At 36.0% G+C, this 8,391-nt stretch overlaps 1 pseudogene across 1 annotated transcript; it reads left to right on the top strand.

Annotated features, from left to right (window-relative positions):
• Positions 1 to 720: 720 nt before the first annotated feature.
• LOC147381868 (protein EMSY-LIKE 3-like) lies at positions 721 to 4,615 on the top strand (annotated as a pseudogene). The gene is made up of 8 exons (XR_015174305.1): positions 721 to 804; positions 935 to 1,090; positions 1,184 to 1,271; positions 1,658 to 1,715; positions 2,558 to 2,765; positions 2,856 to 2,965; positions 3,086 to 3,332; positions 4,047 to 4,615. The product of XR_015174305.1 is annotated as a protein EMSY-LIKE 3-like (transcript).
• Positions 4,616 to 8,391: the final 3,776 nt, after the last annotated feature.

Genomic DNA, 8,391 nt, shown 5'->3' with positions numbered 1-8,391 from the left:
AAGTATGAAGCCTTATCTAAGTGTGTATGTGCTCTCTCCAAGACTTGTCTTATGATCTTGAAGGACCAATGATGAATTTGATTTGTTATATAAATAATGATGAATGCATGCAGTCTTGGTACGTAGTTGGAATCTGTGATATACATGTATACATCACAAGGAGAAAAATCAGAAGAGCTTGCTTGCTTGCAAACTCTTCGATGGAATCTTTCACTATTACTTTTATTGACTTTCTGAAATTTACATTTTTTATTATCTTGGGGTATCCTAGCTAGAAGAGAGTATGTTTGAATTTCAACAAGAACATATTTAAGTTACAAGTTGAAGGTAGAGCATTAGGAGTTATGGGCAAATCTAATCAAAGAACAATAAAAAAAATCCCGAAAAATATGTCAATAAATGACAAAACGATATTCATTTGTTAACAAATGACAAGGACGGATGACATGATGTGGATTGTTATAGTAAAAAAATAAGAGTCGTGCTGGGGTGACACAAGCGGAGACACAAAGGTGACAAAATGATGTGGTGTTGTGCACATTACCGTAGATGCTTTTCCGTGAGACACAAAGGTACTCCTGTATTCTTGTTTATATGATAATCAGAGTAAATAGATTCTCTGTTTGTTCAAATCCTTGTGTTCTTTTTGGAAGCTTTAATGTATCTACCGAGTTTTTTCCTTCAAAGTGGAGATATATGCTTTTCAGATAATCCTTAATAATGCTCGTCCTCCAAAACCTTGACACTAGAGCATGTTTGTTTGCAATAGGGATTCTAGTGGAGTTTGATATACAAACAACTAATGTAGGTATTCTGAGAACTAAATAAACAATACTTCTAGCAGAGTTGTGCACAGTATTTTGAGAATTTATTGTTTATAAGAACTCTAGCTATCTTAGTTTTAAGGTATTTTGGTTCCTTTCTATCTGTGTAGGTCATTGAGGCCGATGTCCAACCTAGTGATCTATGTACTCGTCATGAGTATGCCCGATGGTTGGTTTCTGCAAGCGATGCTTTTTCAAGGTATTTATTTTCTCTTGTTTCCATGACTTGTATGGTGATCGTTCTTGGATGGGTAGCTGAATACTTGGTATTTATTTTCTAGCAAAATATAGATGTTTAAAGATATGAACCATTGATTATGGAGTCCTTTATTATTTTATTTAGGAATTCATCCTCAAAGGTATATCCGGCAATGTACGTAGAGAATGCTACTGAACTGGCGTTTGATGATGTTACACCCGAAGACCCCTATTTCACATCCATTCAAGGTGAGGAAATGGGATATTATGCTTAGAGTTCATGGCTTTCCCAGATTTCTATCATCACATGTCATAGTATCTGCATTGCATGTCGCAGGCTTGGTTGAAGCTGGACTTATCTCAAGGAAATGTGATATTATGCTTAATCTGATATGATCTGATCTAAATCTGACCCACCGACGAAGATGTGGCACATATTGGAGGCGATGAATCGGAACATGAAGAAGAGTTCATGAGTCGCGGATGAGAATATGTTTGGACACTAGTGTGTAAATGATAATGCAGAAGACGTGGTATCGTAACAAGGTTAATCCCTTATCTCTTGGTATCATAACAATTGATCTGATAGCTTGATTAGTTTCATTGCTTTTACACTAATTTCTCTGTTTTCGTAGCATATATAGCCGACGCTTGCAAGCTGTTCCTCTTCCTTCTAGGAATTGCCAACAGCAGGTATGTCAATTCACTTAACTACATAAGTAATCTCTAATGCATGAGGAATTGTCACTTTAATTCTTAGAAAGAACATAATGGGTGTCCATGGGTTGATTCCGATTAGTCCTGAGGTAACTAGAACTGGGAACCATCATATCTTCTCGGTTTCGACTTCTGTTGATTGTGATTCTAAAATAATTAAGTGGAACAAGAATCAGAATTGGAAACAACAAGAACTGCGGATGCATATCGGTTTTGGTTCTGTAATTTTTTCCTGCCTTTCAAGAAATATGTGCATTCACCTCTAAGCTCAAATGATGTTTGAGTCAGAGAGAGAGAGAGAGATGCAAAAATGCATTGATTTGAAATACAATAGTTGAATGTCAAAAATGCATTCCTTCACGGTTGTCATATACATTCCTTTATGCATTATATATTTCTTTTCATCTTTGTGTAAACCATCTTTAGTGTCACTGATTTTTGCTTGGCAAATGCTTCAGCAAGCATCTCTATCAGACTTGAAATGTTGGAACAATGAAAGATTAAACATCCACTAAGCTGAAGATAAGAGTTGTGTTGTGCCTCACCTGTGGGGGAATTGTGTGCAACTCATAGGCTGCCCAGGCAACTTTGTTGGGTTTTTTCTTTCTGCAATATTAGCAATTTGCCTGAATTCTACACCCAATTTTTTTAATAAACCCGAACCTTGTCCTACTTCACTTGGATGGATCCACTATTTTGATTTTTAATCTTCAAGCATGAAAATAAAGACTTTTTCTTTTATCTCAACATTTAGATTAAGCTGCTACTGATATCCCATTCTTTTATTTACTTCTCAGTTCTTTCTTAAACTTCTGCAGGCACAGATGTGATCTTCCTCCTTCACGTCAAAATAGAGTTCAAATGGGTGGCCGTCTAGCTGGGAATGGAAGATCTGCTGTTGTTGGTTCTGTCCCATACTTTAGATCGACACATAATGATATGGAGGCCCAGTTCCACCATATTGAGCAAGAAGCATACAGTTCAGTCCTACAGGCCTTTAAAGCCCAATCTGATGCCATTACTTGGGTATTTATCGTTACATCATTTCACCACTAATGCATTTATATTTTCTTCACAATGCTTAGATAACTACCTCATGAAATGGAAATTCTTCAGGAGAAGGAAAGTTTAATAACAGAACTTTGAAAAGAGCTTAGACTATCAGATGAGGAACACAGAGAGCTTCTAGGCAGAGTTAATGCAGATGACATCATTCGGAGGATAAGGTCTGATAATGTCATGAAGTGAACTATGTTCTTTTTTCCGAGATATATCAATCAGATTTGCAACAAGTTTTGATCAGTTCTACCTTTTTAACTGGAAGTGTTATTTCATGATTACTTCAGGGAGTGGCGACAGTCAGGCGGGCTCCAATCTGGCTTGCATAGTACTGCTCAACTTGTTCATGATCCAGTACCCAGTCCTACTGTCTCAGCATCTCGCAAGAAACAAAAGATAGCACAAGCACTGCCTTCTATGTCCTTAAGTGCACCATTCCCTGCTTTGCACCCACAAACAGTAGCTGCTCTTATGCAGCCATCATCATCGGTTGCTAAACGAGGAGCTCCCACCAAGGGCAAGAAGCCTAAATCAGTAAGTTCAATATTTTGAAGTATGAATTTTACTTAAAGATTCTCCACCGGCATAGCTGCTCCCTGCATTCAAATGCAGAAGCATTGATGCCATTTAAAGGTGCAACTCGCTGCACACTTAAACTATAATGGCTCAATAAGAAAATCAAGTAGAAAATTGAGTTACCTGAGAAAGGAGCGTGAGCAAGGGAATAATCCTTTGCCTTGTAAAGCCATGTACTGGAAGAGCATCAGTTGCAAGTTCCATTATTTTTCCATGTGACAATACGTACTTCTGGCCTCTGTGCAGTACCCTGCACACGAATATTTGTAAATACTAAGAATAGCATACGGGTGCTATAGCTTTCTCCTTTTTCCATAAGAACAACCACTATACCATAGTTATTTTTAATGCACCATGGCAATAGAAAATAGTAGCCTTCTTCTGCTGTGGTTCTAGTCCACAAAACAAATTAAGATCAAGAAACAATTTGATAGGTAATAGAAGAAGAAAAGCACTAGTAACTGTTGTATACACCCCAACAGTTGGTGAGGCTTGCCAGAAATATGGAAGCATCTTTCGCCGCCCTCGGTCTTTACATCAGTTTGAAAGAGAAGTATGGGTTCTTAGGAGATATTCTGTTTTTCAGCTCCCCACATTACTGTAGCTTGGATTTTTTATGTGTTGTTTACATTAATTGTTCATGTGGAGACTGAGGAATTGTGGGTTTTATAGGGGGAAGATTCTTGAGGTATTGAAGAACTGGCCTGCGAAAGCTATCCAAGTCATTGTCGTTACTGATGGTGAACAGATTTTGAGGCTTGGGGATCTCGGTTGCCAGGTAATAATCTCTTGATTGGTTATCTTTGGATTCTTGGACATAGATATTTTAAAATACAGATTCACAAAACAAGAATATTGGATAAGCATGTCAGTTAGTCATCATATCTGTTTACTTGGGATTCCTTGCCGACCCAATCGACAACAATATCTGAAATGTTCTCAGGGGATGGGGATACCCGTTGCGAAACTCTCTCTATATATGCGCATCAATAGAGTTAAAGTCTTATATATGCACATTAAAAATTCTTATATATGCACATTAATAGAGTTAAAGTCTTATTCTTGCAATCCATCTGAATCATCTATTCAACGTCTTGGGTTCTATAAAACGAAGACCAATTATATTTCAAATACCAAAATCATCGGAGCTAATTTAGTGGGTATTAGGAAAGAACGGAGTGCTGAATGGACACATTTGACATAATTAAGGAGATATATGCAATGCCATATTTGTTGTAGTGTGCCAAAAGCTGTCATTTCTAAACGACTGATAAAATCTGTTGTTTACCCTGAAATTACCATGATCAATACCTCGTGGCTTGCTAGGAGTTCTGTTGATCCAATAACTTATCAACGATTAATCTGATCTGAAATATATTGATTAGTAAGGTCTCTTATAATTATTGAAATGTGCTACTGTTTTTACTAAATATTGTTTCTAGAAGATTGGGAGTATTTGGAAAGCCAACCAGTTGAAGATCAATAAGCTAAGGTGGTTATGTTCATTTATAAACAAAGTATGTAGGTGGTCCAACTGCACCAAATTATTAAGTGGATCTCATAAGCGTGATGAAATATTATTTGGATTCCATTTGTAAGTTATGGGGCCCAACTATGATGAAGGGTTTGGTTTTGCTTTGTTCTTAGTTTCTCTCCATGGCAAGTTTAATTATAACAGTCCCTATGAATTTTTCAAACCATTGGAAATTAAATTTCAGGGAGCACATTTTAATAGATCTCTCTGAGATTGCTATGATGAATAGAGAAGAGTTTGAGGCTTGAAAAGCTGACCAGAGGAAAAAGCATGAAATTGAGCGACATGGCGAAAGGTACATTATGATGCTTAATTAATTTCTTTCTGTTTAGTGGTTAATTGTTCTATTCACTTGCATAAAAGGACGTTGTGAATTGCTGCCATTTGAGAGTTATTTGTGGAAAAAACTGTAAGGTCCATGCCTCCTTATAATACTTTAGGAGCAAAACCTTGTTTAAATCCTCTAAACAACTATTACCTGCTTTGCTTGGATAATTTAATAGTGAAATTACACCTTGAATATCCTACAAATCTGAAACATTGCAAAGCAACCCTGAAGTTGTGGGTTGAAGCCCAATTTACCCAAAAATATAATCTATGATCTTCAAAAACATGAACATGACTGATGAATTTTTTCCCCATCTTTTATATTAACAAGTTTTTTTGTTTCGTTATGCGGAATGCTTCCAACTAAAACACTACCTGTATAATTACTGATTAAAAATCCTAGAGAATGTAAATTGGTTTATTTACAAGAGCCTAAATTTGGATTGAGGTAGTAGTGCAGATTTGTGGAGACTTGAATTAAGAGAAGGAACCGACTACAGATGTGTAGTCAAATAAACATAGGAACTTCGAGCATCGTGTGGAGGCCGACCACCTCCATGGCTATAGATGGTAGTGTATTAAGTCAGCCATCTTGAGAAGAAGGGTGATACCAATCCCAGGTGAAACATTTGTGTGCACATTCCTCAAGGGTCTAATCCTTGGAAGCATAGTAGCATAGTAACTGAGTTCGAATACAACATTTAATCAGTGATGGGGAAATTCAATTTAATTCAGATAAGTAATAGAAAGTTCCCAAAAAAAAAAAATCAGAGATAATAAAAATTATATTTTTAACCTCCCTAAAAAACCTATCTTGTTCTTGAGATTTGAAAGTCAAAGAAGATGAATCTTGAGGTTGAAGGGGTGTATAGGTACGTAGGTGTGATTGATCAGAAAATCGCTGATTAATTTGTTGATTTGCCATTTCATTTATTCGAAAACAAATTTATGAATTAATACAAAAGTTTGTTAAAATCGCTGATTAATTCGTTGATTTGCATACTAATCATGTATTCAGGACCCAAAAGGCACCTTTCAATAATAAAGTAGAGGATAGCAGATGTCCTGAACCGTTGAGTGGTGTAGAAGTTGAGAAGAAAGTAACAGGTATTGCTTTTCTTCCTCTTTTTTCTCAAAACTTGTGGACAATGTGTTTTTTTTTTTTTTGCTTTCCATGCTGAGAGTGATTTTTTTACCTTTTCTTTGATTCACATTCCAGCCTTAGTGAGTTACAAGTGAACTATAATAATGAGCGGTCCAGGTATGGGATACATGATATTGTACAACTTTTATAGGAACGTTGTGTTTGTTGTCATGCTATTCTGGTGAGTATTCTCTTGTGAGATATATTTTTCGCTTATCTAAATATTATAGAGCTTCTATTGGCACCGCAACTTCATGATATAATATTCGCTTGCTATTTCCAAATCCCAAAGCACTATTACATTCCCCTTAGTATTATTCTACACTGAACTTCATGATTTATTAGGGAATCTTTTATGCCTTTGAGGGCACCTTTGAGTGTTCTTGAAAATATGGGATTTCTTCCAACCTAAAGGGAAAACAATAACTAATTTGAACTTTTTGATGAGTATAAAATTTTATTAAGAAACCGAAGAGAAAAGAAAAGATACATACAATTCATAATATTTTTCCATATTAGAAAAGGCCATATTTACCAATACATCTCGTTCTTTAAGGTGCACCTATACACATTGATCAAATTAGTATTTAAAACCATGTTCCAAGAATTTAAGGTTGTTGCATAACATATTCATTGGTTTTCCGAGGTTAACATATATAATGTTTAGTGCTTTCTGACCAAAGCACTGGTGTGATGTAGAGGAAGGGGTTCAAGGGCTCTTCTGAAGTGGTTTAAAAATGGAGCAGTTGTACATGATGCGAGCTACTATGTTCCTGTCCAATTGGAGGGTCCAGAGGTAGGCATTGCTCTTTTCTTCGTAACTTGTAAACAATTTCATTATATGTCTATATGGACCTAATAAATTCGGGTTTTCCTTGTTATATATATTTTTTTTCAGGACTCATTCTCAATTTTAAGAATGGTTTAATGTTCATGCAATTAGAGTTTAGAATAGTGTAAAATCTCACAGAACCCTCATTTCTTTTAGGTTTTTTTCCATGGATGGTTTACCAATGACCTTGTACCTCTTCCAGGGAATTGATTTGTGCTATATTTAGTGTTCACTGTTAGGAATCTGATGGTTGCTTATAAATGGTAATACCCTTGATGCTGGGTTCTGTAGGAACAAGCAACCATAAAATGAGGAAGAATATGTCCCAGAAATCACCTCATTCTTATTGTGAAATTGCTGATAACAATGGTAACCAAGGCATTTGAGCTCATTAGACTAGAAATGTTACTGGTTGTGTTAGTTTCTGTTTACAATTTTTTTATTTTCTACTTCAAATTATAAGTATTTTGATTCTACTTGTTCTCTTAGAAAGCAACAGTTTTGTAGCCGTGGGGAAAAATAATCTTGCCTCTAGATCTTGAGATGTTTGTAACATTTGATGAAGTGTTGAAGGAAGGTTTCCCCCACATCTTTGGTGCCATTTGTGGGATCGTTTCACATCCCAGCTAAGAACAATAGGAATGGAATGAATGACAAGTCCCAAATCCAATGCTGGAGAGGGAAGCGAAGTGAAGTCGGAGGACTGTTGTCAAATGTGTCACACGTCTCGAGGTGTTGGAGAGTAGCTCTCCTTAGTAAGTTGTAATCGTGTGTATTCAATGCAACCTTTCATTGAGTGCATCTGTGTAGTTTGAGTTAAATTTTCAATATCCTCACCTAATGCTTTGGACGATAAGTGTGTGAAGCATCGTTCAAGAAGCCCAAAGGACCAATTGAGGTACTAAATCATCGAATGCAGGTACTAATCTAAGTTTTATATCCTAATAGGCTAATGCTTCTATTGTGTTTTCTCTTTGATTTTTTTCCTTTCATGATTTCATTTTAATATTTATGTGTTTCACTTGCATCAGTAACCAAGTTAACATGCTTTACAGTATGATCCAGACTTAACCAAACAGTTCTCAACCTTCGTTTAAGTGCCTCTAGTTAAAATGCCAAAAATCAAATAATAAGAACCTTATGAGGAACTAAGATGTATAAGATTTTTTATTTTATTTAT

This window comes from Akebia trifoliata, unplaced genomic scaffold, assembly GCF_017979445.1.
Source record: "Akebia trifoliata isolate Shusen 1 unplaced genomic scaffold, ASM1797944v1 Contig00210, whole genome shotgun sequence".
Taxonomy (NCBI): domain Eukaryota; kingdom Viridiplantae; phylum Streptophyta; class Magnoliopsida; order Ranunculales; family Lardizabalaceae; genus Akebia; species Akebia trifoliata.
Note: the sequence above shows the minus strand (reverse complement) of the source record. Positions and strands in the feature narration are given on the sequence as shown.